This window comes from Oncorhynchus mykiss, chromosome 5, assembly GCF_057628025.1.
Source record: "Oncorhynchus mykiss isolate SJ-2025 chromosome 5, ASM5762802v1, whole genome shotgun sequence".
In the NCBI taxonomy this organism is placed as follows: Eukaryota; Metazoa; Chordata; class Actinopteri; order Salmoniformes; family Salmonidae; genus Oncorhynchus; species Oncorhynchus mykiss.
In genome coordinates, this window is record NC_143026.1 from 80,783,466 (window position 1) to 80,810,852 (window position 27,387).

The 27,387-nt window shown below is 47.5% G+C and overlaps 1 pseudogene; it reads right to left on the reverse strand.

Moving 5' to 3' along the window:
• Positions 1-27,387, reverse strand: part of LOC118964722 (aquaporin-4-like) — a 61,931-nt pseudogene extending 34,544 nt beyond the window's left edge.

Genomic DNA, 27,387 nt, shown 5'->3' on the forward strand with positions numbered 1-27,387 from the left:
TTAGTGCTCGGGTTAGGTTTAGGGGCTAGAGTTAGTACTAGGGTTAGGTTTAGGGGCTAGAGTTAGTGCTAGGGTCAGGTTTAGGGGCTAGAGTTAGTGCTAGGGTTAGGTTTAGTGGCTAGAGTTAGTGCCAGGGTTAGGTTTAGGGGCTAGAGTTAGTGCTAGGGTTAGGTTTAGGGGCTAGAGTTAGTGCTAATGTTAGGTTTAGTGGCTAGAGTTAGTGCTAGGGTTAGGTTTAGTGGCTAGAGTTAGTGCTAGGGTTAGGTTTAGTGGCTAGAGTCAGTGCTAGGGTTAGGTTTAGTGGCTAGAGTTAGTGCTCGGGTTAGGTTTAGGGGCTAGAGTTAGTACTAGGGTTACATTTAGGGGCTTGAGTTAGTGCTAGGGTCAGGTTTAGGGGCTAGAGTTAGTGGTAGGGTTAGGTTTAATGGCTAGGGTTAGTGCTAGAGTTAGGTTTAGGGGCTAGAGTTAGTGCTAGGGTTAGGTATAGGGGCTAGAGTTAGTGCTAGGGTTAGGTTTAGGGGCTAGGGTTAGGTTTATGGGCTGGAGTTAGTGGTAGGGTTAGGTTTAATGGCTAGGGTTAGTGCTAGGTTTAGGTTTAGGGGCTAGAGTTAGTGCTAGGGTTAGGTTTAGGGGCTAGAGTTAGTGCTAGGGTTAGGTTTAGGGGCTAGAGTTAGTGCTAGGGTTAGGTTTAGTGGCTAGAGTTAGTGCTTGGTTTAGGTTTAGTGGCTAGAGTTAGTGCTAGGTTTAGGTTTAGTGGCTAGAGTTAGTGCTAGCGTTAGGTTTAGTGGCTAGAGTCAGTGCTAGTTTTAGGTTTAGTGGCTAGAGTTAGTGCTCGGGTTAGGTTTAGTGGCTAGAGTTAGTGCTAGGGTTAGGTTTAGTGGCTAGAGTCAGTGCTAGGGTTAGGTTTAGTGGCTAGAGTTAGTGCTCGGGTTAGGTTTAGGGGCTAGAGTTAGTACTAGGGTTACATTTAGGGGCTAGAGTTAGTGCTAGGGTCCGGTTTAGGGGCTAGAGTTAATGCTAGGGTTAGGTTTAGGGGCTAGAGTTAGTGCTGGGGTCAGGTTTAGGGTTAGGTTTAGTGGCTAGAGTCAGTTCTAGGGTTAGGTTTAGGGGCTAGAGTTAGTGCTAGGGTTAGGTTTAGGGGCTAGGGTTAGGTTTAGGGGCTAGAGTTAGTGGTAGGGTTAGGTTTAGGGGCTAGAGTTAGTGCTAGGGTTAGGTTTAGGGGCTAGGGTTAGGTTTAGGGGCTAGAGTTAGTGGTAGGGTTAGGTTTAATGGCTAGGGTTAGTGCTAGAGTTAGGTTTAGGGGCTAGAGTTAGTGCTAGGGTTAGGTTTAGGGGCTAGAGTTAGTGCTAGGGTTAGGTTTAGGGGCTAGAGTTAGTGCTAGGTTTAGGTTTAGGGGCTAGAGTTAGTGCTAGGGTTAGGTTTAGTGGCTAGAGTTAGTGCTAGGGTCAGGTTTAGGGGCTAGAGTTAGTGCTCGGGTTAGGTTTAGGGGCTAGAGTTAGTACTAGGGTTAGGTTTAGGGGCTAGAGTTAGTGCTAGGGTTAGGTTTAGGGGCTAGAGTTAGTGCTAGGGTTAGGTTTAGTGGCTAGAGTTAGTGCCAGGGTTAGGTTTAGGGGCTAGAGTTAGTGCTAGGGTTAGGTTTAGGGGCTAGAGTTAGTGCTAGGGTTAGGTTTAGTGGCTAGAGTTAGTGCTAGGGTTAGGTTTAGCGGCTAGAGTTAGTGCTAGGGTTAGGTTTAGTGGCTAGAGTCAGTGCTAGGGTTAGGTTTAGTGGCTAGAGTTAGTGCTCGGGTTAGGTTTAGGGGCTAGAGTTAGTACTAGGGTTACATTTAGGGGCTTGAGTTAGTGCTAGGGTCAGGTTTAGGGGCTAGAGTTAATGCTAGGGTTAGCTTTAGGGGCTAGAGTTAGTGCTGGGGTCAGGTTTAGGGTTAGGTTTAGTGGCTAGAGTCAGTTCTAGGGTTAGGTTTAGGGGCTAGAGTTAGTGCTAGGGTTAGGTTTAGGGGCTAGGGTTAGGTTTAGGGGCTAGAGTTAGTGGTAGGGTTAGGTTTAGGGGCTAGAGTTAGTGCTAGGGTTAGGTTTAGGGGCTAGGGTTAGGTTTAGGGGCTAGAGTTAGTGGTAGGGTTAGGTTTAATGGCTAGGGTTAGTGCTAGAGTTAGGTTTAGGGGCTAGAGTTAGTGCTAGGGTTAGGTATAGGGGCTAGAGTTAGTGCTAGGGTTAGGTTTAGGGGCTAGGGTTAGGTTTATGGGCTGGAGTTAGTGGTAGGGTTAGGTTTAATGGCTAGGGTTAGTGCTAGGTTTAGGTTTAGGGGCTAGAGTTAGTGCTAGGGTTAGGTTTAGGGGCTAGAGTTAGTGCTAGGGTTAGGTTTAGGGGCTAGAGTTAGTGCTAGGGTTAGGTTTAGTGGCTAGAGTTAGTGCTTGGTTTAGGTTTAGTGGCTAGAGTTAGTGCTGGGGTCAGGTTTAGGGTTAGGTTTAGTGGCTAGAGTCAGTTCTAGGGTTAGGTTTAGGGGCTAGAGTTAGTGCTAGGGTTAGGTTTAGGGGCTAGGGTTAGGTTTAGGGGCTAGAGTTAGTGGTAGGGTTAGGTTTAGGGGCTAGAGTTAGTGCTAGGGTTAGGTTTAGGGGCTAGGGTTAGGTTTAGGGGCTAGAGTTAGTGGTAGGGTTAGGTTTAGGGGCTAGAGTTAGTGCTAGGGTTAGGTTTAGGGGCTAGGGTTAGGTTTAGGGGCTAGAGTTAGTGGTAGGGTTAGGTTTAATGGCTAGGGTTAGTGCTAGAGTTAGGTTTAGGGGCTAGAGTTAGTGCTAGGGTTAGGTTTAGGGGCTAGAGTTAGTGCTAGGGTTAGGTTTAGGGGCTAGAGTTAGTGCTAGGTTTAGGTTTAGGGGCTAGAGTTAGTGCTAGGGTTAGGTTTAGTGGCTAGAGTTAGTGCTAGGGTCAGGTTTAGGGGCTAGAGTTAGTGCTCGGGTTAGGTTTAGGGGCTAGAGTTAGTACTAGGGTTAGGTTTAGGGGCTAGAGTTAGTGCTAGGGTTAGGTTTAGGGGCTAGAGTTAGTGCTAGGGTTAGGTTTAGTGGCTAGAGTTAGTGCCAGGGTTAGGTTTAGGGGCTAGAGTTAGTGCTAGGGTTAGGTTTAGGGGCTAGAGTTAGTGCTAGGGTTAGGTTTAGTGGCTAGAGTTAGTGCTAGGGTTAGGTTTAGCGGCTAGAGTTAGTGCTAGGGTTAGGTTTAGTGGCTAGAGTCAGTGCTAGGGTTAGGTTTAGTGGCTAGAGTTAGTGCTCGGGTTAGGTTTAGGGGCTAGAGTTAGTACTAGGGTTACATTTAGGGGCTTGAGTTAGTGCTAGGGTCAGGTTTAGGGGCTAGAGTTAATGCTAGGGTTAGCTTTAGGGGCTAGAGTTAGTGCTGGGGTCAGGTTTAGGGTTAGGTTTAGTGGCTAGAGTCAGTTCTAGGGTTAGGTTTAGGGGCTAGAGTTAGTGCTAGGGTTAGGTTTAGGGGCTAGGGTTAGGTTTAGGGGCTAGAGTTAGTGGTAGGGTTAGGTTTAGGGGCTAGAGTTAGTGCTAGGGTTAGGTTTAGGGGCTAGGGTTAGGTTTAGGGGCTAGAGTTAGTGGTAGGGTTAGGTTTAATGGCTAGGGTTAGTGCTAGAGTTAGGTTTAGGGGCTAGAGTTAGTGCTAGGGTTAGGTATAGGGGCTAGAGTTAGTGCTAGGGTTAGGTTTAGGGGCTAGGGTTAGGTTTATGGGCTGGAGTTAGTGGTAGGGTTAGGTTTAATGGCTAGGGTTAGTGCTAGGTTTAGGTTTAGGGGCTAGAGTTAGTGCTAGGGTTAGGTTTAGGGGCTAGAGTTAGTGCTAGGGTTAGGTTTAGGGGCTAGAGTTAGTGCTAGGGTTAGGTTTAGTGGCTAGAGTTAGTGCTTGGTTTAGGTTTAGTGGCTAGAGTTAGTGCTAGGTTTAGGTTTAGTGGCTAGAGTTAGTGCTAGCGTTAGGTTTAGTGGCTAGAGTCAGTGCTAGTTTTAGGTTTAGTGGCTAGAGTTAGTGCTCGGGTTAGGTTTAGTGGCTAGAGTTAGTGCTAGGGTTAGGTTTAGTGGCTAGAGTCAGTGCTAGGGTTAGGTTTAGTGGCTAGAGTTAGTGCTCGGGTTAGGTTTAGGGGCTAGAGTTAGTACTAGGGTTACATTTAGGGGCTAGAGTTAGTGCTAGGGTCCGGTTTAGGGGCTAGAGTTAATGCTAGGGTTAGGTTTAGGGGCTAGAGTTAGTGCTGGGGTCAGGTTTAGGGTTAGGTTTAGTGGCTAGAGTCAGTTCTAGGGTTAGGTTTAGGGGCTAGAGTTAGTGCTAGGGTTAGGTTTAGGGGCTAGGGTTAGGTTTAGGGGCTAGAGTTAGTGGTAGGGTTAGGTTTAATGGCTAGGGTTAGTGCTAGAGTTAGGTTTAGGGGCTAGAGTTAGTGCTAGGGTTAGGTTTAGGGGCTAGAGTTAGTGCTAGGGTTAGGTTTAGGGGCTAGAGTTAGTGCTAGGGTTAGGTTTAGGGGCTAGGGTTAGGTTTAGGGGTTAGAGTTAGTGGTAGGGTTAGGTTTAATGGCTAGGGTTAGTGCTAGGTTTAGGTTTAGGGGCTAGAGTTAGTGCTAGGGTTAGGTTTAGTGGCTAGAGTTAGTGCTAGGGTCAGGTTTAGGGGCTAGAGTTAGTGCTCGGGTTAGGTTTAGGGGCTAGAGTTAGTACTAGGGTTAGGTTTAGGGGCTAGAGTTAGTGCTAGGGTCAGGTTTAGGGGCTAGAGTTAGTGCTAGGGTTAGGTTTAGTGGCTAGAGTTAGTGCCAGGGTTAGGTTTAGGGGCTAGAGTTAGTGCTAGGGTTAGGTTTAGGGGCTAGAGTTAGTGCTAATGTTAGGTTTAGTGGCTAGAGTTAGTGCTAGGGTTAGGTTTAGTGGCTAGAGTTAGTGCTAGGGTTAGGTTTAGTGGCTAGAGTCAGTGCTAGGGTTAGGTTTAGTGGCTAGAGTTAGTGCTCGGGTTAGGTTTAGGGGCTAGAGTTAGTACTAGGGTTACATTTAGGGGCTTGAGTTAGTGCTAGGGTCAGGTTTAGGGGCTAGAGTTAGTGGTAGGGTTAGGTTTAATGGCTAGGGTTAGTGCTAGAGTTAGGTTTAGGGGCTAGAGTTAGTGCTAGGGTTAGGTATAGGGGCTAGAGTTAGTGCTAGGGTTAGGTTTAGGGGCTAGGGTTAGGTTTATGGGCTGGAGTTAGTGGTAGGGTTAGGTTTAATGGCTAGGGTTAGTGCTAGGTTTAGGTTTAGGGGCTAGAGTTAGTGCTAGGGTTAGGTTTAGGGGCTAGAGTTAGTGCTAGGGTTAGGTTTAGGGGCTAGAGTTAGTGCTAGGGTTAGGTTTAGTGGCTAGAGTTAGTGCTTGGTTTAGGTTTAGTGGCTAGAGTTAGTGCTAGGTTTAGGTTTAGTGGCTAGAGTTAGTGCTAGCGTTAGGTTTAGTGGCTAGAGTCAGTGCTAGTTTTAGGTTTAGTGGCTAGAGTTAGTGCTCGGGTTAGGTTTAGTGGCTAGAGTTAGTGCTAGGGTTAGGTTTAGTGGCTAGAGTCAGTGCTAGGGTTAGGTTTAGTGGCTAGAGTTAGTGCTCGGGTTAGGTTTAGGGGCTAGAGTTAGTACTAGGGTTACATTTAGGGGCTAGAGTTAGTGCTAGGGTCCGGTTTAGGGGCTAGAGTTAATGCTAGGGTTAGGTTTAGGGGCTAGAGTTAGTGCTGGGGTCAGGTTTAGGGTTAGGTTTAGTGGCTAGAGTCAGTTCTAGGGTTAGGTTTAGGGGCTAGAGTTAGTGCTAGGGTTAGGTTTAGGGGCTAGGGTTAGGTTTAGGGGCTAGAGTTAGTGGTAGGGTTAGGTTTAGGGGCTAGAGTTAGTGCTAGGGTTAGGTTTAGGGGCTAGGGTTAGGTTTAGGGGCTAGAGTTAGTGGTAGGGTTAGGTTTAATGGCTAGGGTTAGTGCTAGAGTTAGGTTTAGGGGCTAGAGTTAGTGCTAGGGTTAGGTTTAGGGGCTAGAGTTAGTGCTAGGGTTAGGTTTAGGGGCTAGAGTTAGTGCTAGGTTTAGGTTTAGGGGCTAGAGTTAGTGCTAGGGTTAGGTTTAGTGGCTAGAGTTAGTGCTAGGGTCAGGTTTAGGGGCTAGAGTTAGTGCTCGGGTTAGGTTTAGGGGCTAGAGTTAGTACTAGGGTTAGGTTTAGGGGCTAGAGTTAGTGCTAGGGTTAGGTTTAGGGGCTAGAGTTAGTGCTAGGGTTAGGTTTAGTGGCTAGAGTTAGTGCCAGGGTTAGGTTTAGGGGCTAGAGTTAGTGCTAGGGTTAGGTTTAGGGGCTAGAGTTAGTGCTAGGGTTAGGTTTAGTGGCTAGAGTTAGTGCTAGGGTTAGGTTTAGCGGCTAGAGTTAGTGCTAGGGTTAGGTTTAGTGGCTAGAGTCAGTGCTAGGGTTAGGTTTAGTGGCTAGAGTTAGTGCTCGGGTTAGGTTTAGGGGCTAGAGTTAGTACTAGGGTTACATTTAGGGGCTTGAGTTAGTGCTAGGGTCAGGTTTAGGGGCTAGAGTTAATGCTAGGGTTAGCTTTAGGGGCTAGAGTTAGTGCTGGGGTCAGGTTTAGGGTTAGGTTTAGTGGCTAGAGTCAGTTCTAGGGTTAGGTTTAGGGGCTAGAGTTAGTGCTAGGGTTAGGTTTAGGGGCTAGGGTTAGGTTTAGGGGCTAGAGTTAGTGGTAGGGTTAGGTTTAGGGGCTAGAGTTAGTGCTAGGGTTAGGTTTAGGGGCTAGGGTTAGGTTTAGGGGCTAGAGTTAGTGGTAGGGTTAGGTTTAATGGCTAGGGTTAGTGCTAGAGTTAGGTTTAGGGGCTAGAGTTAGTGCTAGGGTTAGGTATAGGGGCTAGAGTTAGTGCTAGGGTTAGGTTTAGGGGCTAGGGTTAGGTTTATGGGCTGGAGTTAGTGGTAGGGTTAGGTTTAATGGCTAGGGTTAGTGCTAGGTTTAGGTTTAGGGGCTAGAGTTAGTGCTAGGGTTAGGTTTAGGGGCTAGAGTTAGTGCTAGGGTTAGGTTTAGGGGCTAGAGTTAGTGCTAGGGTTAGGTTTAGTGGCTAGAGTTAGTGCTTGGTTTAGGTTTAGTGGCTAGAGTTAGTGCTAGGTTTAGGTTTAGTGGCTAGAGTTAGTGCTAGCGTTAGGTTTAGTGGCTAGAGTCAGTGCTAGTTTTAGGTTTAGTGGCTAGAGTTAGTGCTCGGGTTAGGTTTAGTGGCTAGAGTTAGTGCTAGGGTTAGGTTTAGTGGCTAGAGTCAGTGCTAGGGTTAGGTTTAGTGGCTAGAGTTAGTGCTCGGGTTAGGTTTAGGGGCTAGAGTTAGTACTAGGGTTACATTTAGGGGCTAGAGTTAGTGCTAGGGTCCGGTTTAGGGGCTAGAGTTAATGCTAGGGTTAGGTTTAGGGGCTAGAGTTAGTGCTGGGGTCAGGTTTAGGGTTAGGTTTAGTGGCTAGAGTCAGTTCTAGGGTTAGGTTTAGGGGCTAGAGTTAGTGCTAGGGTTAGGTTTAGGGGCTAGGGTTAGGTTTAGGGGCTAGAGTTAGTGGTAGGGTTAGGTTTAATGGCTAGGGTTAGTGCTAGAGTTAGGTTTAGGGGCTAGAGTTAGTGCTAGGGTTAGGTTTAGGGGCTAGAGTTAGTGCTAGGGTTAGGTTTAGGGGCTAGAGTTAGTGCTAGGGTTAGGTTTAGGGGCTAGGGTTAGGTTTAGGGGTTAGAGTTAGTGGTAGGGTTAGGTTTAATGGCTAGGGTTAGTGCTAGGTTTAGGTTTAGGGGCTAGAGTTAGTGCTAGGGTTAGGTTTAGTGGCTAGAGTTAGTGCTAGGGTCAGGTTTAGGGGCTAGAGTTAGTGCTCGGGTTAGGTTTAGGGGCTAGAGTTAGTACTAGGGTTAGGTTTAGGGGCTAGAGTTAGTGCTAGGGTCAGGTTTAGGGGCTAGAGTTAGTGCTAGGGTTAGGTTTAGTGGCTAGAGTTAGTGCCAGGGTTAGGTTTAGGGGCTAGAGTTAGTGCTAGGGTTAGGTTTAGGGGCTAGAGTTAGTGCTAATGTTAGGTTTAGTGGCTAGAGTTAGTGCTAGGGTTAGGTTTAGTGGCTAGAGTTAGTGCTAGGGTTAGGTTTAGTGGCTAGAGTCAGTGCTAGGGTTAGGTTTAGTGGCTAGAGTTAGTGCTCGGGTTAGGTTTAGGGGCTAGAGTTAGTACTAGGGTTACATTTAGGGGCTTGAGTTAGTGCTAGGGTCAGGTTTAGGGGCTAGAGTTAGTGGTAGGGTTAGGTTTAATGGCTAGGGTTAGTGCTAGAGTTAGGTTTAGGGGCTAGAGTTAGTGCTAGGGTTAGGTATAGGGGCTAGAGTTAGTGCTAGGGTTAGGTTTAGGGGCTAGGGTTAGGTTTATGGGCTGGAGTTAGTGGTAGGGTTAGGTTTAATGGCTAGGGTTAGTGCTAGGTTTAGGTTTAGGGGCTAGAGTTAGTGCTAGGGTTAGGTTTAGGGGCTAGAGTTAGTGCTAGGGTTAGGTTTAGGGGCTAGAGTTAGTGCTAGGGTTAGGTTTAGTGGCTAGAGTTAGTGCTTGGTTTAGGTTTAGTGGCTAGAGTTAGTGCTAGGTTTAGGTTTAGTGGCTAGAGTTAGTGCTAGCGTTAGGTTTAGTGGCTAGAGTCAGTGCTAGTTTTAGGTTTAGTGGCTAGAGTTAGTGCTCGGGTTAGGTTTAGTGGCTAGAGTTAGTGCTAGGGTTAGGTTTAGTGGCTAGAGTCAGTGCTAGGGTTAGGTTTAGTGGCTAGAGTTAGTGCTCGGGTTAGGTTTAGGGGCTAGAGTTAGTACTAGGGTTACATTTAGGGGCTAGAGTTAGTGCTAGGGTCCGGTTTAGGGGCTAGAGTTAATGCTAGGGTTAGGTTTAGGGGCTAGAGTTAGTGCTGGGGTCAGGTTTAGGGTTAGGTTTAGTGGCTAGAGTCAGTTCTAGGGTTAGGTTTAGGGGCTAGAGTTAGTGCTAGGGTTAGGTTTAGGGGCTAGGGTTAGGTTTAGGGGCTAGAGTTAGTGGTAGGGTTAGGTTTAATGGCTAGGGTTAGTGCTAGAGTTAGGTTTAGGGGCTAGAGTTAGTGCTAGGGTTAGGTTTAGGGGCTAGAGTTAGTGCTAGGGTTAGGTTTAGGGGCTAGAGTTAGTGCTAGGGTTAGGTTTAGGGGCTAGGGTTAGGTTTAGGGGTTAGAGTTAGTGGTAGGGTTAGGTTTAATGGCTAGGGTTAGTGCTAGGTTTAGGTTTAGGGGCTAGAGTTAGTGCTAGGGTTAGGTTTAGTGGCTAGAGTTAGTGCTAGGGTCAGGTTTAGGGGCTAGAGTTAGTGCTCGGGTTAGGTTTAGGGGCTAGAGTTAGTACTAGGGTTAGGTTTAGGGGCTAGAGTTAGTGCTAGGGTCAGGTTTAGGGGCTAGAGTTAGTGCTAGGGTTAGGTTTAGTGGCTAGAGTTAGTGCCAGGGTTAGGTTTAGGGGCTAGAGTTAGTGCTAGGGTTAGGTTTAGGGGCTAGAGTTAGTGCTAATGTTAGGTTTAGTGGCTAGAGTTAGTGCTAGGGTTAGGTTTAGTGGCTAGAGTTAGTGCTAGGGTTAGGTTTAGTGGCTAGAGTCAGTGCTAGGGTTAGGTTTAGTGGCTAGAGTTAGTGCTCGGGTTAGGTTTAGGGGCTAGAGTTAGTACTAGGGTTACATTTAGGGGCTTGAGTTAGTGCTAGGGTCAGGTTTAGGGGCTAGAGTTAATGCTAGGGTTAGGTTTAGGGGCTAGAGTTAGTGCTGGGGTCAGGTTTAGGTTTAGTGGCTAGAGTCAGTTCTAGGGTTAGGTTTAGGGGCTAGAGTTAGTGCTAGGGTTAGGTTTAGGGGCTAGGGTTAGGTTTAGGGGCTAGAGTTAGTGGTAGGGTTAGGTTTAGGGGCTAGAGTTAGTGCTAGGGTTAGGTTTAGGGGCTAGGGTTAGGTTTAGGGGCTAGAGTTAGTGGTAGGGTTAGGTTTAATGGCTAGGGTTAGTGCTAGAGTTAGGTTTAGGGGCTAGAGTTAGTGCTAGGGTTAGGTTTAGGGGCTAGAGTTAGTGCTAGGGTTAGGTTTAGGGGCTAGAGTTAGTGCTAGGGTTAGGTTTAGGGGCTAGAGTTAGTGCTAGGGTTAGGTTTAGTGGCTAGAGTCAGTGCTAGGGTTACGTTTAGTGGCTAGAGTTAGTGCTCGGGTTAGGTTTAGGGGCTAGAGTTAGTACTAGGGTTACATTTAGGGGCTTGAGTTAGTGCTAGGGTCAGGTTTAGGGGCTAGAGTTAATGCTAGGGTTAGCTTTAGGGGCTAGAGTTAGTGCTGGGGTCAGGTTTAGGGTTAGGTTTAGTGGCTAGAGTCAGTTCTAGGGTTAGGTTTAGGGGCTAGAGTTAGTGCTAGGGTTAGGTTTAGGGGCTAGGGTTAGGTTTAGGGGCTAGAGTTAGTTGTAGGGTTAGGTTTAGGGGCTAGAGTTAGTGCTAGGGTTAGGTTTAGGGGCTAGGGTTAGGTTTAGGGGCTAGAGTTAGTGGTAGGGTTAGGTTTAGTGGCTAGAGTCAGTGCTAGGGTTAGGTTTAGTGGCTAGAGTTAGTGCTCGGGTTAGGTTTAGGGGCTAGAGTTAGTACTAGGGTTACATTTAGGGGCTTGAGTTAGTGCTAGGGTCAGGTTTAGGGGCTAGAGTTAATGCTAGGGTTAGCTTTAGGGGCTAGAGTTAGTGCTGGGGTCAGGTTTAGGGTTAGGTTTAGTGGCTAGAGTCAGTTCTAGGGTTAGGTTTAGGGGCTAGAGTTAGTGCTAGGGTTAGGTTTAGGGGCTAGGGTTAGGTTTAGGGGCTAGAGTTAGTGGTAGGGTTAGGTTTAGGGGCTAGAGTTAGTGCTAGGGTTAGGTTTAGGGGCTAGGGTTAGGTTTACGGGCTAGAGTTAGTGGTAGGGTTAGGTTTAATGGCTAGGGTTAGTGCTAGAGTTAGGTTTAGGGGCTAGAGTTAGTGCTAGGGTTAGGTTTAGGGGCTAGAGTTAGTGCTAGGGTTAGGTTTAGGGGCTAGGGTTAGGTTTAGGGGCTAGAGTTAGTGGTAGGGTTAGGTTTAATGGCTAGGGTTAGTGCTAGGTTTAGGTTTAGGGGCTAGAGTTAGTGCTAGGGTTAGGTTTAGTGGCTAGAGTTAGTGCTAGGGTCAGGTTTAGGGGCTAGAGTTAGTGCTAGGGTTAGGTTTAGGGGCTAGAGTTAGTGCTAGGGTTAGGTTTAGGGGTTAGAGTTAGTGCTAGGGTTAGGTTTAGTGGCTAGAGTTAGTGCTAGGTTTAGGTTTAGTGGCTAGAGTTAGTGCTAGGGTTAGGTTTAGTGGCTAGAGTCAGTGCTAGTTTTAGGTTTAGTGGCTAGAGTTAGTGCTCGGGTTAGGTTTAGTGGCTAGAGTTAGTGCTAGGGTTAGGTTTAGTGGCTAGAGTCAGTGCTAGGGTTAGGTTTAGTGGCTAGAGTTAGTGCTTGGGTTAGGTTTAGGGGCTAGAGTTAGTACTAGGGTTACATTTAGGGGCTAGAGTTAGTGCTAGGGTCAGGTTTAGGGGCTAGAGTTAATGCTAGGGTTAGGTTTAGGGGCTAGAGTTAGTGCTGGGGTCAGGTTTAGGGTTAGGTTTAGTGGCTAGAGTCAGTTCTAGGGTTAGGTTTAGGGGCTAGAGTTAGTGCTAGGGTTAGGTTTAGGGGCTAGGGTTAGGTTTAGGGGCTAGAGTTAGTGGTAGGGTTAGGTTTAGGGGCTAGAGTTAGTGCTAGGGTTAGGTTTAGGGGCTAGGGTTAGGTTTAGGGGCTAGAGTTAGTGGTAGGGTTAGGTTTAATGGCTAGGGTTAGTGCTAGAGTTAGGTTTAGGGGCTAGAGTTAGTGCTAGGGTTAGGTTTAGGGGCTAGAGTTAGTGCTAGGGTTAGGTTTAGGGGCTAGAGTTAGTGCTAGGGTTAGGTTTAGGGGCTAGGGTTAGGTTTAATGGCTAGGGTTAGTGCTAGGTTTAGGTTTAGGGGCTAGAGTTAGTGCTAGGGTTAGGTTTAGTGGCTAGAGTTAGTGCTAGGGTCAGGTTTAGGGGCTAGAGTTAGTGCTCGGGTTAGGTTTAGGGGCTAGAGTTAGTACTAGGGTTAGGTTCAGGGGCTAGAGTTAGTGCTAGGGTTAGGTTTAGGGGCTAGAGTTAGTGCTAGGGTTAGGTTTAGTGGCTAGAGTTAGTGCCAGGGTTAGGTTTAGTGGCTAGAGTTAGTGCTAGGGTTAGGTTTAGCGGCTAGAGTTAGTGCTAGGGTTAGGTTTAGTGGCTAGAGTCAGTGCTAGGGTTAGGTTTAGTGGCTAGAGTTAGTGCTCGGGTTAGGTTTAGGGGCTAGAGTTAGTACTAGGGTTACATTTAGGGGCTTGAGTTAGTGCTAGGGTCAGGTTTAGGGGCTAGAGTTAATGCTAGGGTTAGCTTTAGGGGCTAGAGTTAGTGCTGGGGTCAGGTTTAGGGTTAGGTTTAGTGGCTAGAGTCAGTTCTAGGGTTAGGTTTAGGGGCTAGAGTTAGTGCTAGGGTTAGGTTTAGGGGCTAGGGTTAGGTTTAGGGGCTAGAGTTAGTGGTAGGGTTAGGTTTAGGGGCTAGAGTTAGTGCTAGGGTTAGGTTTAGGGGCTAGGGTTAGGTTTAGGGGCTAGAGTTAGTGGTAGGGTTAGGTTTAATGGCTAGGGTTAGTGCTAGAGTTAGGTTTAGGGGCTAGAGTTAGTGCTAGGGTTAGGTTTAGGGGCTAGAGTTAGTGCTAGGATTAGGTTTAGGGGCTAGGGTTAGGTTTAGGGGCTAGAGTTAGTGGTAGGGTTAGGTTTAATGGCTAGGGTTAGTGCTAGGTTTAGGTTTAGGGGCTAGAGTTAGTGCTAGGGTTAGGTTTAGTGGCTAGAGTTAGTGCTAGGGTCAGGTTTAGGGGCTAGAGTTAGTGCTAGGGTTAGGTTTAGGGGCTAGAGTTAGTGCTAGGGTTAGGTTTAGGGGCTAGAGTTAGTGCTAGGGTTAGGTTTAGTGGCTAGAGTTAGTGCTAGGTTTAGGTTTAGTGGCTAGAGTTAGTGCTAGGTTTAGGTTTTGTGGCTAGAGTTAGTGCTAGCGTTAGGTTTAGTGGCTAGAGTCAGTGCTAGTTTTAGGTTTAGTGGCTAGAGTTAGTGCTCGGGTTAGGTTTAGTGGCTAGAGTTAGTGCTAGGGTTAGGTTTAGTGGCTAGAGTCAGTGCTAGGGTTAGGTTTAGTGGCTAGAGTTAGTGCTCGGGTTAGGTTTAGGGGCTAGAGTTAGTACTAGGGTTACATTTAGGGGCTAGAGTTAGTGCTAGGGTCCGGTTTAGGGGCTAGAGTTAATGCTAGGGTTAGGTTTAGGGGCTAGAGTTAGTGCTGGGGTCAGGTTTAGGGTTAGGTTTAGTGGCTAGAGTCAGTTCTAGGGTTAGGTTTAGGGGCTAGAGTTAGTGCTAGGGTTAGGTTTAGGGTTAGTGTTAGGTTTAGGGGCTAGAGTTAGTGGTAGGGTTAGGTTTAGGGGCTAGAGTTAGTGCTAGGGTTAGGTTTAGGGGCTAGGGTTAGGTTTAGGGGCTAGAGTTAGTGGTAGGGTTAGGTTTAATGGCTAGGGTTAGTGCTAGAGTTAGGTTTAGGGGCTAGAGTTAGTGCTAGGGTTAGGTTTCGGGGCTAGAGTTAGTGCTAGGGTTAGGTTTAGGGGCTAGAGTTAGTGCTAGGGTTAGGTTTAGGGGCTAGGGTTAGGTTTAGGGGCTAGAGTTAGTGGTAATGTTAGGTTTAATGGCTAGGGTTAGTGCTAGGTTTAGGTTTAGGGGCTAGAGTTAGTGCTAGGGTTAGGTTTAGTGGCTAGAGTTAGTGCTAGGGTCAGGTTTAGGGGCTAGAGTTAGTGCTCGGGTTAGGTTTAGGGGCTAGAGTTAGTACTAGGGTTAGGTTTAGGGGCTAGAGTTAGTGCTAGGGTCAGGTTTAGGGGCTAGAGTTAATGCTAGGGTTAGGTTTAGGGGCTAGAGTTAGTGCTAGGGTCAGGTTTAGGGTTAGGTTTAGTGGCTAGAGTCAGTGCTAGGGTTAGGTTTAGGTGCTAGAGTTAGTGCTAGGGTTAGGTTTAGGGGCTAGAGTTAGTGCTAGGGTTAGGTTTAGGGGCTAGGGTTAGGTTTAGGGGCTAGAGTTAGTGCTAGGGTTAGGTTTAGGGGCTAGGGTTAGGTTTAGGGGCTAGAGTTAGTGCTAAGGTTAGGTTTACGGTTAGGGTTAGGTTTAGGGGCTAGAGTTAGTGCTAGGGTTAGGTTTAGGGGCTAGAGTTAGTGGTAGGGTTAGGTTTAGGGGCTAGTGTTAGGTTTAGGGGCTAGAGTTAGTGCTAGGGTTAGGTTTAGGGGCTAGGGTTAGGTTTAGGGGCTAGAGTTAGTGCTAGGGTTAGGTTTAGGGGCTAGAGTTAGTGCTAGGGTTAGGTTTAGGGGCTAGAGTTAGTGCTAGGGTTAGGTTTAGGGGCTAGAGTTAGTGCTAAGGTTAGGTTTAGTGGCTAGAGTTAGTGCTAGGGTTAGGTTTAGGGGCTAGAGTTAGTGCTAGGGTTAGGTTTAGGTGCTAGAGTTAGTGCTAGGGTTAGGTTTAGGGGCTAGAGTTAGTGCTAGGGTTAGATTTAGGGGCTAGAGTTAGTGCTAAGTTTAGGTTTAGGGGCTAGGGTTAGGTTTAGGGGCTAGAGTTAGTGCTAGGGTTAGGGTTAGTGGCTAGAGTCAGTGCTAGGGTTAGGTTTAGTGGCTAGAGTTAGTGCTAGGGTTAGGTTTAGGGGCTAGAGTTAGTACTAGGGTTAGGTTTTTGGGCTAGAGTTTGTGCTAGGGTCAGGTTTATGGGCTAGAGTTAGTGCTAGGGTTAGGTTTAGGGGCTAGAGTTAGTGCTAGGGTCAGGTTTAGGGTTAGGTTTAGTGGCTAGAGTCAGTGCTAGGGTTAGGTTTAGGGGCTAGAGTTAGTGCTAGGGTTAGGTTTAGGGGCTAGAGTTAGTGCTAGGGTTAGGTTTAGGGGCTAGGGTTAGGTTTAGGGGCTAGAGTTAGTGGTAGGGTTAGTTTTACGGGCTAGAGTTAGTGCTAGGGTTAGGTTTAGGGGCTAGGGTTAGGTTTAGGGCTAGAGTTAGTGGTAGGGTTAGGTTTAATGGCTAGGGTTAGTGCTAGAGTTAGGTTTAGGGGCTAGAGTTAGTGCTAGGGTTAGGTTTAGGGGCTAGAGTTAGTGCTAGGGTTAGGTTTAGGGGCTAGAGTTAGTGCTAGGGTTAGGTTTAGGGGCTAGTGTTAGGTTTAGTGGCTAGAGTTAGTGGTAGGGTTAGGTTTAATGGCTAGGGTTAGTGCTAGGTTTAGGTTTAATGGCTAGGGTTAGTGCTAGGTTTAGGTTTAATGGCTAGGGTTAGTGCTAGGGTTAGGTTTAGTGGCTAGAGTTAGTGCTAGGGTCAGGTTTAGGGGCTAGAGTTAGTGCTCGGGTTAGGTTTAGGGGCTAGAGTTAGTACTAGGGTCAGGTTTAGGGGCTAGAGTTAGTGCTAGGGTCAGGTTTAGGGGCTAGAGTTAATGCTAGGGTTAGGTTTAGGGGCTAGAGTTAGTGCTAGGGTCAGGTTTAGGGTTAGGTTTAGTGGCTAGAGTCAGTGCTAGGGTTAGGTTTAGGGGCTAGAGTTAGTGCTAGGGTTAGGTTTAGGGGCTAGAGTTAGTGCTAGGGTTAGGTTTAGGGGCTAGGGTTAGGTTTAGGGGCTAGAGTTAGTGCTAGGGTTAGGTTTAGGGGCTAGGGTTAGGTTTAGGGGCTAGAGTTAGTGCTAAGGTTAGGTTTACGGTTAGGGTTAGGTTTAGGGGCTAGAGTTAGTGCTAGGGTTAGGTTTAGGGGCTAGAGTTAGTGGTAGGGTTAGGTTTATGGGCTAGTGTTAGGTTTAGGGGCTAGAGTTAGTGCTAGGGTTAGGTTTAGGGGCTAGAGTTAGTGCTAGGGTTAGGTTTAGGGGCTAGAGTTAGTGCTCGGGTTAGGTTTAGGGGCTAGAGTTAGTACTAGGGTTAGGTTTAGGGGCTAGAGTTAGTGCTAGGGTTAGGTTTACGGGCTAGAGTTATTGCTAGGGTTAGGTTTAGTGGCTAGAGTTAGTGCCAGGGTTAGGTTTAGGGGCTAGAGTTAGTGCTAGGGTTAGGTTTAGGGGCTAGAGTTAGTGCTAGGGTTAGGTTTAGTGGCTAGAGTTAGTGCTAGGGTTAGGTTTAGCGGCTAGAGTTAGTGCTAGGGTTAGGTTTAGTGGCTAGAGTCAGTGCTAGGGTTAGGTTTAGTGGCTAGAGTTAGTGCTCGGGTTAGGTTTAGGGGCTAGAGTTAGTACTAGGGTTACATTTAGGGGCTTGAGTTAGTGCTAGGGTCAGGTTTAGGGGCTAGAGTTAATGCTAGGGTTAGCTTTAGGGGCTAGAGTTAGTGCTGGGGTCAGGTTTAGGGTTAGGTTTAGTGGCTAGAGTCAGTTCTAGGGTTAGGTTTAGGGGCTAGAGTTAGTGCTAGGGTTAGGTTTAGGGGCTAGGGTTAGGTTTAGGGGCTAGAGTTAGTGGTAGGGTTAGGTTTAGGGGCTAGAGTTAGTGCTAGGGTTAGGTTTAGGGGCTAGGGTTAGGTTTAGGGGCTAGAGTTAGTGGTAGGGTTAGGTTTAATGGCTAGGGTTAGTGCTAGAGTTAGGTTTAGGGGCTAGAGTTAGTGCTAGGGTTAGGTTTAGGGGCTAGAGTTAGTGCTAGGGTTAGGTTTAGGGGCTAGGCTTAAGTTTATGGGCTGGAGTTAGTGGTAGGGTTAGGTTTAATGGCTAGGGTTAGTGCTAGGTTTAGGTTTAGGGGCTAGAGTTAGTGCTAGGGTTAGGTTTAGTGGCTAGAGTTAGTGCTAGGGTCAGGTTTAGGGGCTAGAGTTAGTGCTAGGGTTAGGTTTAGGGGCTAGAGTTAGTGCTAGGGTTAGGTTTAGGGGCTAGAGTTAGTGCTAGGGTTAGGTTTAGTGGCTAGAGTTAGTGCTAGGTTTAGGTTTAGTGGCTAGAGTTAGTGCTAGGTTTAGGTTTAGTGGCTAGAGTTAGTGCTAGCGTTAGGTTTAGTGGCTAGAGTCAGTGCTAGTTTTAGGTTTAGTGGCTAGAGTTAGTGCTCGGGTTAGGTTTAGTGGCTAGAGTTAGTGCTAGGGTCAGGTTTAGGGGCTAGAGTTAGTGCTCGGGTTATGTTTAGGGGCTAGAGTTAGTACTAGGGTTAGGTTTAGGGGCTAGAGTTAGTGCTAGGGTCAGGTTTAGGGGCTAGAGTTAATGCTAGGGTTAGGTTTAGGGGCTAGAGTTAGTGCTAGGGTCAGGTTTAGGGTTAGGTTTAGTGGCTAGAGTCAGTGCTAGGGTTAGGTTTAGGTGCTAGAGTTAGTGCTAGGGTTAGGTTTAGGGGCTAGAGTTAGTGCTAGGGTTAGGTTTAGGGGCTAGGGTTAGGTTTAGGGGCTAGAGTTAGTGCTAGGGTTAGGTTTAGGGGCTAGGGTTAGGTTTAGGGGCTAGAGTTAGTGCTAAGGTTAGGTTTACGGTTAGGGTTAGGTTTAGGGGCTAGAGTTAGTGCTAGGGTTAGGTTTAGGGGCTAGAGTTAGTGGTAGGGTTAGGTTTAGGGGCTAGTGTTAGGTTTAGGGGCTAGAGTTAGTGCTAGGGTTAGGTTTAGGGGCTAGGGTTAGGTTTAGGGGCTAGAGTTAGTGCTAGGGTTAGGTTTAGGGGCTAGAGTTAGTGCTAGGGTTAGGTTTAGGGGCTAGAGTTAGTGCTAGGGTTAGGTTTAGGGGCTAGAGTTAGTGCTAAGGTTAGGTTTAGTGGCTAGAGTTAGTGCTAGGGTTAGGTTTAGGGGCTAGAGTTAGTGCTAGGGTTAGGTTTAGGTGCTAGAGTTAGTGCTAGGGTTAGGTTTAGGGGCTAGAGTTAGTGCTAGGGTTAGATTTAGGGGCTAGAGTTAGTGCTAAGTTTAGGTTTAGGGGCTAGGGTTAGGTTTAGGGGCTAGAGTTAGTGCTAGGGTTAGGGTTAGTGGCTAGAGTCAGTGCTAGGGTTAGGTTTAGTGGCTAGAGTTAGTGCTAGGGTTAGGTTTAGGGGCTAGAGTTAGTACTAGGGTTAGGTTTTTGGGCTAGAGTTTGTGCTAGGGTCAGGTTTATGGGCTAGAGTTAGTGCTAGGGTTAGGTTTAGGGGCTAGAGTTAGTGCTAGGGTCAGGTTTAGGGTTAGGTTTAGTGTCTAGAGTCAGTGCTAGGGTTAGGTTTAGGGGCTAGAGTTAGTGCTAGGGTTAGGTTTAGGGGCTAGAGTTAGTGCTAGGGTTAGGTTTAGGGGCTAGGGTTAGGTTTAGGGGCTAGAGTTAGTGGTAGGGTTAGTTTTACGGGCTAGAGTTAGTGCTAGGGTTAGGTTTAGGGGCTAGGGTTAGGTTTAGGGCTAGAGTTAGTGGTAGGGTTAGGTTTAATGGCTAGGGTTAGTGCTAGAGTTAGGTTTAGGGGCTAGAGTTAGTGCTAGGGTTAGGTTTAGGGGCTAGAGTTAGTGCTAGGGTTAGGTTTAGGGGCTAGGGTTAGGTTTAGGGGCTAGAGTTAGTGGTAGGGTTAGTTTTACGGGCTAGAGTTAGTGCTAGGGTTAGGTTTAGGGGCTAGGGTTAGGTTTAGGGCTAGAGTTAGTGGTAGGGTTAGGTTTAATGGCTAGGGTTAGTGCTAGAGTTAGGTTTAGTGGCTAGAGTTAGTGCTAGGGTTAGGTTTAGGGGCTAGAGTTAGTGCTAGGGTTAGGTTTAGGTGCTAGAGTTAGTGCTAGGGTTAGGTTTAGGGGCTAGAGTTAGTGCTAGGGTTAGATTTAGGGGCTAGAGTTAGTGCTAAGTTTAGGTTTAGGGGCTAGGGTTAGGTTTAGGGGCTAGAGTTAGTGCTAGGGTTAGGGTTAGTGGCTAGAGTCAGTGCTAGGGTTAGGTTTAGTGGCTAGAGTTAGTGCTAGGGTTAGGTTTAGGGGCTAGAGTTAGTACTAGGGTTAGGTTTTTGGGCTAGAGTTTGTGCTAGGGTCAGGTTTATGGGCTAGAGTTAGTGCTAGGGTTAGGTTTAGGGGCTAGAGTTAGTGCTAGGGTCAGGTTTAGGGTTAGGTTTAGTGTCTAGAGTCAGTGCTAGGGTTAGGTTTAGGGGCTAGAGTTAGTGCTAGGGTTAGGTTTAGGGGCTAGAGTTAGTGCTAGGGTTAGGTTTAGGGGCTAGGGTTAGGTTTAGGGGCTAGAGTTAGTGGTAGGGTTAGTTTTACGGGCTAGAGTTAGTGCTAGGGTTAGGTTTAGGGGCTAGGGTTAGGTTTAGGGCTAGAGTTAGTGGTAGGGTTAGGTTTAATGGCTAGGGTTAGTGCTAGAGTTAGGTTTAGGGGCTAGAGTTAGTGCTAGGGTTAGGTTTAGGGGCTAGAGTTAGTGCTAGGGTTAGGTTTAGGGGCTAGAGTTAGTGCTAGGGTTAGGTTTAGGGGCTAGGGTTAGGTTTAGTGGCTAGAGTTAGTGGTAGGGTTAGGTTTAATGGCTAGGGTTAGTGCTAGGTTTAGGTTTAATGGCTAGGGTTAGTGCTAGGTTTAGGTTTAGGGCTAGAGTTAGTGCTAGGGTTAGGTTTAGTGGCTAGAGTTAGTGCTAGGGTCAGGTTTAGGGGCTAGAGTTAGTGCTCGGGTTAGGTTTAGGGGCTAGAGTTAGTACTAGGGTTAGGTTTAGGGGCTAGAGTTAGTGCTAGGGTCAGGTTTAGGGGCTAGAGTTAATGCTAGGGTTAGGTTTAGGGGCTAGAGTTAGTGCTAGGGTCAGGTTTAGGGTTAGGTTTAGTGGCTAGAGTCAGTGCTAGGGTTAGGTTTAGGGGCTAGAGTTAGTGCTAGGGTTAGGTTTAGGGGCTAGAGTTAGTGCTAGGGTTAGGTTTAGGGGCTAGGGTTAGGTTTAGGGGCTAGAGTTAGTGCTAGGGTTAGGTTTAGGGGCTAGGGTTAGGTTTAGGGGCTAGAGTTAGTGCTAAGGTTAGGTTTACGGTTAGGGTTAGGTTTAGGGGCTAGAGTTAGTGCTAGGGTTAGGTTTAGGGGCTAGAGTTAGTGGTAGGGTTAGGTTTATGGGCTAGTGTTAGGTTTAGGGGCTAGAGTTAGTGCTAGGGTTAGGTTTAGGGGCTAGAGTTAGTGCTAGGGTTAGGTTTAGGGGCTAGAGTTAGTGCTCGGGTTAGGTTTAGGGGCTAGAGTTAGTACTAGGGTTAGGTTTAGGGGCTAGAGTTAATGCTAGGGTTAGGTTTAGGGGCTAGAGTTATTGCTAGGGTTAGGTTTAGTGGCTAGAGTTAGTGCCAGGGTTAGGTTTAGGGGCTAGAGTTAGTGCTAGGGTTAGGTTTAGGGGCTAGAGTTAGTGCTAGGGTTAGGTTTAGTGGCTAGAGTTAGTGCTAGGGTTAGGTTTAGCGGCTAGAGTTAGTGCTAGGGTTAGGTTTAGTGGCTAGAGTCAGTGCTAGGGTTAGGTTTAGTGGCTAGAGTTAGTGCTCGGGTTAGGTTTAGGGGCTAGAGTTAGTGGTAGGGTTAGGTTTAGGGGCTAGAGTTAGTGCTAGGGTTAGGTTTAGGGGCTAGGGTTAGGTTTAGGGGCTAGAGTTAGTGGTAGGGTTAGGTTTAATGGCTAGGGTTAGTGCTAGAGTTAGGTTTAGGGGCTAGAGTTAGTGCTAGGGTTAGGTTTCGGGGCTAGAGTTAGTGCTAGGGTTAGGTTTAGGGGCTAGAGTTAGTGCTAGGGTTAGGTTTAGGGGCTAGGGTTAGGTTTAGGGGCTAGAGTTAGTGGTAGGGTTAGGTTTAATGGCTAGGGTTAGTGCTAGGTTTAGGTTTAGGGGCTAGAGTTAGTGCTAGGGTTAGGTTTAGTGGCTAGAGTTAGTGCTAGGGTCAGGTTTAGGGGCTAGAGTTAGTGCTCGGGTTAGGTTTAGGGGCTAGAGTTAGTACTAGGGTTAGGTTTAGGGGCTAGAGTTAGTGCTAGGGTCAGGTTTAGGGGCTAGAGTTAATGCTAGGGTTAGGTTTAGGGGCTAGAGTTAGTGCTAGGGTCAGGTTTAGGGTTAGGTTTAGTGGCTAGAGTCAGTGCTAGGGTTAGGTTTAGGTGCTAGAGTTAGTGCTAGGGTTAGGTTTAGGGGCTAGAGTTAGTGCTAGGGTTAGGTTTAGGGGCTAGGGTTAGGTTTAGGGGCTAGAGTTAGTGCTAGGGTTAGGTTTAGGGGCTAGGGTTAGGTTTAGGGGCTAGAGTTAGTGCTAAGGTTAGGTTTACGGTTAGGGTTAGGTTTAGGGGCTAGAGTTAGTGCTAGGGTTAGGTTTAGGGGCTAGAGTTAGTGGTAGGGTTAGGTTTAGGGGCTAGTGTTAGGTTTAGGGGCTAGAGTTAGTGCTAGGGTTAGGTTTAGGGGCTAGGGTTAGGTTTAGGGGCTAGAGTTAGTGCTAGGGTTAGGTTTAGGGGCTAGAGTTAGTGCTAGGGTTAGGTTTAGGGGCTAGAGTTAGTGCTAGGGTTAGGTTTAGGGGCTAGAGTTAGTGCTAAGGTTAGGTTTAGTGGGTAGAGTTAGTGCTAGGGTTAGGTTTAGGGGCTAGAGTTAGTGCTAGGGTTAGGTTTAGGTGCTAGAGTTAGTGCTAGGGTTAGGTTTAGGGGCTAGAGTTAGTGCTAGGGTTAGATTTAGGGGCTAGAGTTAGTGCTAAGTTTAGGTTTAGGGGCTAGGGTTAGGTTTAGGGGCTAGAGTTAGTGCTAGGGTTAGGGTTAGTGGCTAGAGTCAGTGCTAGGGTTAGGTTTAGTGGCTAGAGTTAGTGCTAGGGTTAGGTTTAGGGGCTAGAGTTAGTACTAGGGTTAGGTTTTTGGGCTAGAGTTTGTGCTAGGGTCAGGTTTATGGGCTAGAGTTAGTGCTAGGGTCAGGTTTAGGGTTAGGTTTAGTGGCTAGAGTCAGTGCTAGGGTTAGGTTTAGGGGCTAGAGTTAGTGCTAGGGTTAGGTTTAGGGGCTAGAGTTAGTGCTAGGGTTAGGTTTAGGGGCTAGGGTTAGGTTTAGGGGCTAGAGTTAGTGGTAGGGTTAGTTTTACGGGCTAGAGTTAGTGCTAGGGTTAGGTTTAGGGGCTAGGGTTAGGTTTAGGGCTAGAGTTAGTGGTAGGGTTAGGTTTAATGGCTAGGGTTAGTGCTAGAGTTAGGTTTAGGGGCTAGAGTTAGTGCTAGGGTTAGGTTTAGGGGCTAGAGTTAGTGCTAGGGTTAGGTTTAGGGGCTAGAGTTAGTGCTAGGGTTAGGTTTAGGGGCTAGGGTTAGGTTTAGTGGCTAGAGTTAGTGGTAGGGTTAGGTTTAATGGCTAGGGTTAGTGCTAGGTTTAGGTTTAGGGCTAGAGTTAGTGCTAGGGTTAGGTTTAGTGGCTAGAGTTAGTGCTAGGGTCAGGTTTAGGGGCTAGAGTTAGTGCTCGGGTTAGGTTTAGGGGCTAGAGTTAGTACTAGGGTTAGGTTTAGGGGCTAGAGTTAGTGCTAGGGTTAGGTTTAGGGGCTAGAGTTAGTGCTAGGGTTAGGTTTAGGGGCTAGAGTTAGTGCTAGGGTTAGGTTTAGGGGCTAGAGTTAGTGCTAAGGTTAGGTTTAGTGGCTAGAGTTAGTGCTAGGGTTAGGTTTAGGGGCTAGAGTTAGTGCTAGGGTTAGGTTTAGGTGCTAGAGTTAGTGCTAGGGTTAGGTTTAGGGGCTAGAGTTAGTGCTAGGGTTAGATTTAGGGGCTAGAGTTAGTGCTAAGTTTAGGTTTAGGGGCTAGGGTTAGGTTTAGGGGCTAGAGTTAGTGCTAGGGTTAGGGTTAGTGGCTAGAGTCAGTGCTAGGGTTAGGTTTAGTGGCTAGAGTTAGTGCTAGGGTTAGGTTTAGGGGCTAGAGTTAGTACTAGGGTTAGGTTTTTGGGCTAGAGTTTGTGCTAGGGTCAGGTTTATGGGCTAGAGTTAGTGCTAGGGTCAGGTTTAGGGTTAGGTTTAGTGGCTAGAGTCAGTGCTAGGGTTAGGTTTAGGGGCTAGAGTTAGTGCTAGGGTTAGGTTTAGGGGCTAGAGTTAGTGCTAGGGTTAGGTTTAGGGGCTAGGGTTAGGTTTAGGGCTAGAGTTAGTGGTAGGGTTAGGTTTAATGGCTAGGGTTAGTGCTAGAGTTAGGTTTAGGGGCTAGAGTTAGTGCTAGGGTTAGGTTTAGGGGCTAGAGTTAGTGCTAGGGTTAGGTTTAGGGGCTAGAGTTAGTGCTAGGGTTAGGTTTAGGGGCTAGGGTTAAGTTTAGTGGCTAGAGTTAGTGGTAGGGTTAGGTTTAATGGCTAGGGTTAGTGCTAGGTTTAGGTTTAGGGCTAGAGTTAGTGCTAGGGTTAGGTTTAGTGGCTAGAGTTAGTGCTAGGGTCAGGTTTAGGGGCTAGAGTTAGTGCTCGGGTTAGGTTTAGGGGCTAGAGTTAGTACTAGGGTTAGGTTTAGGGGCTAGAGTTAGTGCTAGGGTCAGGTTTAGGGGCTAGAGTTAATGCTAGGGTTAGGTTTAGGGGCTAGAGTTAGTGCTAGGGTCAGGTTTAGGGTTAGGTTTAGTGGCTAGAGTCAGTGCTAGGGTTAGGTTTAGGGGCTAGAGTTAGTGCTAGGGTTAGGTTTAGGGGCTAGAGTTAGTGCTAGGGTTAGGTTTAGGGGCTAGGGTTAGGTTTAGGGGCTAGAGTTAGTGCTAGGGTTAGGTTTAGGGGCTAGGGTTAGGTTTAGGGGCTAGAGTTAGTGCTAAGGTTAGGTTTACGGTTAGGGTTAGGTTTAGGGGCTAGAGTTAGTGCTAGGGTTAGGTTTAGGGGCTAGAGTTAGTGGTAGGGTTAGGTTTAGGGGCTAGTGTTAGGTTTAGGGGCTAGAGTTAGTGCTAGGGTTAGGTTTAGGGGCTAGAGTTAGTGCTAGGGTTAGGTTTAGGGGCTAGAATTAGTGCTAGGGTTAGGTTTAGGGGCTAGAGTTAGTGCTAGGGTTAGATTTAGGGGCTAGAGTTAGTGCTAGGGTTAGGTTTAGGGGCTAGAGTTAGTGCTAGGGTTAGGTTTAGGTGCTAGAGTTAGTGCTAGGGTTAGGTTTAGGGGCTAGAGTTAGTGCTAGGGTTAGATTTAGGGGCTAGAGTTAGTGCTAGGGTTAGGTTTAGGGGCTAGGGTTAGGTTTAGGGGCTAGAGTTAGTGCTAGGGTTAGGGTTAGTGGCTAGAGTCAGTGCTAGGGTTAGGTTTAGTGGCTAGAGTTAGTGCTAGGGTTAGGTTTAGGGGCTAGAGTTAGTACTAGGGTTAGGTTTTGGGGCTAGAGTTTGTGCTAGGGTCAGGTTTATGGGCTAGAGTTAGTGCTAGGGTTAGGTTTAGGGGCTAGAGTTAGTGCTAGGGTCAGGTTTAGGGTTAGGTTTAGTGGCTAGAGTCAGTGCTAGGGTTAGGTTTAGGGGCTAGAGTTAGTGCTAGGGTTAGGTTTAGGGGCTAGAGTTAGTGCTAGGGTTAGGTTTAGGGTTAGGGTTAGGTTTAAGGGCTAGAGTTAGTGGTAGGGTTAGGTTTAGGGGCTAGGGTTAGGTTTAGGGGCTAGAGTTAGTGCTAGGGTTAGGTTTAGGGTTAGGGTTAGGTTTAGGGGCTAGAGTTAGTGGTAGGGTTAGGTTTAGGGGCTAGGGTTAGGTTTAGGGGCTAGAGTTAGTGCTAGGGTTAGGTTTAGGGGCTAGGGTTAGGTTTAGGGGCTAGAGTTAGTGCTAGGGTTAGGTTTAGGGTTAGGGTTAGGTTTAGGGGCTAGAGTTAGTGCCAGGGTTAGGTTTAGGGGCTAGAGTTAGTGGTAGGGTTAGGTTTAGTGGCTAGAGTTAGTGCTAGGGTTAGGTTTAGGGGCTAGAGTTAGTGCTAGGGTTAGGTTTAGGGGCTAGAGTTAGTGCTAGGGTTAGGTTTAGGGGCTAGAGTTAGTGCTAGGGTCAGGTTTAGGGTTAGGGTTAGTGGCTAGAGTCAGTGCTAGGGTTAGGTTTAGGGGCTATAGTTAGTGCTAGGGTTAGGTTTAGGGGCTAGAGTTAGTGCTAGGGTTAGGTTTATGGGCTAGGGTTAGGTTTAGGGGCTAGAGTTAGTGCTAAGGTTAGGTTTAGGGGCTAGGGTTAGGTTTAGGGGCTAGAGTTAGTGCTAGGGTTAGGTTTAGGGTTAGGGTTAGGTTTAGGGGCTAGAGTTAGTGCTAGGGTTAGGTTTAGGGTTAGGGTTAGGTTTAGGGGCTAGAGTTAGTGGTAGGGTTAGGTTTAGGGGCTAGGGTTAGGTTTAGGGGCTAGAGTTAGTGCTAGGGTTAGGTTTAGGGGCTAGGGTTAGGTTTAGGGGCTAGAGTTAGTGCTAGGGTTAGGTTTAGGGTTAGGGTTAGGTTTAGGGGCTAGAGTTAGTGCCAGGGTTAGGTTTAGGGGCTAGAGTTAGTGGTAGGGTTAGGTTTAGTGGCTAGAGTTAGTGCTAGGGTTAGGTTTAGGGGCTAGAGTTAGTGCTAGGGTTAGGTTTAGGGGCTAGAGTTAGTGCTAGGGTTAGGTTTAGGGGCTAGAGTTAGTGCTAGGGTCAGGTTTAGGGTTAGGGTTAGTGGCTAGAGTCAGTGCTAGGGTTAGGTTTAGGGGCTATAGTTAGTGCTAGGGTTAGGTTTAGGGGCTAGAGTTAGTGCTAGGGTTAGGTTTATGGGCTAGGGTTAGGTTTAGGGGCTAGAGTTAGTGCTAAGGTTAGGTTTAGGGGCTAGGGTTAGGTTTAGGGGCTAGAGTTAGTGCTAGGGTTAGGTTTAGGGTTAGGGTTAGGTTTAGGGGCTAGAGTTAGTGGTAGGGTTAGGTTTAGGGGCTAGGGTTAGGTTTAGGGGCTAGAGTTAGTGCTAGGGTTAGGTTTAGGGGCTAGGGTTAGGTTTAGGGGCTAGAGTTAGTGCTAGGGTTAGGTTTAGGGTTAGGGTTAGGTTTAGGGGCTAGAGTTAGTGCCAGGGTTAGGTTTAGGGGCTAGAGTTAGTGGTAGGGTTAGGTTTAGTGGCTAGAGTTAGTGCTAGGGTTAGGTTTAGGGGCTAGAGTCAGTGCTAGGGTTAGGTTTAGGGGCTAGAGTTAGTGCTAGCGTTAGGTTTAGGGGCTAGAGTTAGTGCTAGGGTTAGGTTTAGGGGCTAGAGTTAGTGCTAGGGTTAGGTTTAGTGGCTAGAGTTAGTGCTAGGGTTAGGTTTAGGGGCTAGAGTTAGTGCTAGGGTTAGGGTTAGGGTTAGGTTTAGGGGCTAGAGTTAGTGCTAGGGTTAGGTTTAGGGGCTAGAGTTAGTGGTAGGGTTAGGTTTAAGGGCTAGAGTTAGGTTTAGGGGCTAGAGTTAGTGGTAGGGTTAGGTTTAGGGGCTAGGTTTAGGTTTAGGGGCTAGAGTTAGTGCTAGGGTTAGGTTTAGGGTTAGGGTTAGGTTTAGGGGCTAGAGTTAGTGCTAGGGTTAGGTTTAGGGGCTAGAGTTAGTGGTAGGGTTAGGTTTAGGGGCTAGAGTTAGTGCTAGGGTTAGGTTTAGGGGCTAGAGTTAGTTCTAGGGTTAGGTTTAGGGGCTAGAGTTAGTGCTAGGGTCAGGTTTAGGGGCTGTAGTTAGTGCTAGGGTTGGGGTTTGTTGACTGATGAAGAGTGGCAAACTCTGTTGGCTATCTGAGGTACTACTCACATCGAACAGGTGTCCGATGCAGACAGAGAAGCCGATTGCCAGGGCAGCTGAGCCCTTCAGGTCTCTGCATTTGGGGTCACAGGTGGCTAACATGGTGAAGATGAGTTCGAAGGTGATGGCCCACAGAGATACTCGTGTTCACTTGGGGAGAGTCACATGACCTTGGTTAGCAAACCAGACAGTAGACTTGAGGACAAGGGCTAAATCCCAAATGCCACCCCTTTCCCTATGTAGTACACTACTTTTGACTAAATGAAAAAACTCTTTGGTCCTTTAAAAACCTGCTGTATGTAAAATATAGTATGCTATAGCTGGGAAAATAAATACTTATGACTCTGGATGACAACATAATGATGTTTGTTTCCAACATTAGGGCTGTTTTCCTAAAGAAATGAAATCTGCTTTGTGCTTTTGTTTTGTTTCCTTGCCACGATACTAACATGTATCGTGATACTGGTTTTATCCCGGGCCAACTTTTGACCAGGGCCCATAGGGCTCTGATTAAAAGTAGTGCACTATGTAGGGAATAGTGTGCCATTTTAGACTCGGACAATGACTACCCATAACAACTTCAACTGTGAGTTCCTCTTCAGTGATGATGACAGCTAACATGACAACTAATCAAGGTTAAAGTTCAGACTCTGTCTCCCTTCCCTCTTACTGATGTGACGCCCACCTCGACCCTGAGAACATCTGGAGTAACCCCGTAGAGCACAGCTGCACCCACCAATGCTCCCAGACACTGTGCCAGGAGGTAAAACACTGCCTTGGCCAAGCTGAGTCCCTGGGTCACCACCATGGCTGCGGTCACCGCAGGGTTAATATGAGCTCCACTCATGTGTCCAAAACACTTGACCAGGGTGGCAATGCTGATTCCGAAGCAGAGGGAGATGAGGACTAGGTCAGGGTGGGTGCTAGGTCAGGAGGACTAGGTCAGGGTGGGACAAAGATTATCATGGCTAGGAACTCTGCCCCCATGCAACGCCAGAACTCCTGCGTCAAGATCCCCTTGAAGGCGGCCAT